The sequence below is a fragment of the Sorex fumeus genome, unplaced genomic scaffold (assembly GCF_029834395.1).
Source record: "Sorex fumeus unplaced genomic scaffold, SorFum_2.1 ptg000002l, whole genome shotgun sequence".
NCBI lineage: Eukaryota > Metazoa > Chordata > Mammalia > Eulipotyphla > Soricidae > Sorex > Sorex fumeus.
The window spans coordinates 11,906,458-11,908,224 of record NW_026606059.1 but is presented as its reverse complement, the minus strand read 5'-3'; the positions used below and the strand labels follow the sequence as shown (position 1 = coordinate 11,908,224).

The 1,767-nt window shown below is 38.8% G+C and overlaps 1 non-coding gene across 1 annotated transcript; it reads right to left on the bottom strand.

The window, feature by feature from the left end:
• Nucleotides 1–1,335: 1,335 nt before the first annotated feature.
• LOC130022845 (U6 spliceosomal RNA) lies at nt 1,336–1,440 on the bottom strand. Its single transcript, XR_008792324.1, has one exon. It is a non-coding gene; the product is annotated as a U6 spliceosomal RNA (small nuclear RNA).
• Nucleotides 1,441–1,767: the final 327 nt, after the last annotated feature.

The following is a 1,767-nucleotide window of genomic DNA, read 5'->3' as shown; positions in this document are numbered from 1 at the left end:
GATTACTCCTGGCTCTGCCCTCAGGGATCATTTCTGAAAGTGCTGGGGTGACTATATTTGGTGCCAGGGATTGAGCCAAGGTTGACCACATGCAAGGTAAGCACCCTCCCCACTCTACTAGGGCTCCAGCACCTTATGTTTTATTCTTCACTCACTAGAAACAGTGAAGAATCAGTAGTCTTTAAGTTTTCTGTTGTAGACCAGTAAGTTATGGAAATTAAACAATATATGTACATTATGGATAATTATATAAATTGAGCTGGAGCTATAGCACAGCAGGTAGGGCATTTGCCTTGCATGCGGCCGACCCGCATGAGGTTCAATTCCTCTGTCCCTCTCGGAGAGCCCGGCAAACTACCAAGAGTATCCTGCCCACACAGCAGAGCCTGGCAAGCTCCCCATGGCATATTTGATTTGCCAAAAACAGTAAAAAGTCTCACAAAGGAGACGTTACTGGTGCCTGCTCTAGCAAATCAATGAACAACGGGAGAACAGTGCTACAGTGCTAAGTATAATTAGGACTCTTTTATTCTATTGTAGTTAAAGTAACATAATTACAATAGTGTTAATGTTTATACATTCAGTGCCCAAAGCATTGTACCTTTACCACCACCAAACTTCCTAAAAGTGGCCTCGTGTCACTTCTAATATGCTTCTTCCTCCCTTTCCAAGTCATCACCCCCCCCCCCCCAACACCTCTTGCTAAATTCAGTCCTGTGGTCAAAATCCAAGATTTGTTATCAACAAATATTATCCATTCCATTCTTTTCTTTATATACCATGAGAGTTACATCATCAGTCTTTGTCCTTCTTTCTGTTCCACTTAACATGAAACCTATCTGCAACCACATTGCAGCAAAAGTCAAGATCTCATATTTTCTTCTAGTAGCATAATACTCCATTGTGCACAAATACTACAATTTCATTACTCATTTATTTCATGGGCTTTTTAGGTTGCTCCTATGTATCTCAGCTATTTTACCTAGTACTACAGTGAACGTAGGTATGCATAAATATTTTCAAGTTACTGGTTTTGTGTTCTTAGGATAGATAACCAAGGTTATATGACACTTCCACTTTTAATTTCTTTAACCTCCATAGTATTTTCCACAGAAATTGAATTAGATGACATTAACACCAATAGTGGATGAGGGCTCCTTTTTCACCACATCCCCAGTAATGTCAGTTATTTGCAGTATCTTTTTTTAAAATTTTTATGAGACACCATGAGGTACAGTTGTAGACTTACAAATTTTTGTGCTTGGGTTTCAATTATACAATAATCAAATACCCATCCCTCCACCAGTGCCCATTTCCCACCACCACGGATCCCAAAAAAATATTGAACGCTTCACGAATTTGTGTGTCATCCTTGTGCAGGGGCCATGCTAATCTTCTCTGTATCGTTCCAATTTTAGTATATGTGCTGCCGTTGCAGTATTTTTTATATACTCTCTGTGCTATATGTCTCATTGTCATTTTGGTTGCATGTCCCTACAGGTAAGTGATATTTTACCATATACTTATGGCCAGCCATATGTCTTCTCCCAGTTTTTCATAGTTTTCTTGTTGAACTATGTAAGGTATTGTAACACATAGATATTTTCTCCCAGCCCATTTCTCTCACCATGAAAAAACTTTGTTGTAGCCCATTGGTTAATTTTGCTTTTGCTTTTTTTTGCCAATGGAGTTGAATCCACCTACGGTTTCCTGGATGTATTTTATGGATTCTGGAATAATTTTGAAGAGTTTAATCCATTTGAATAA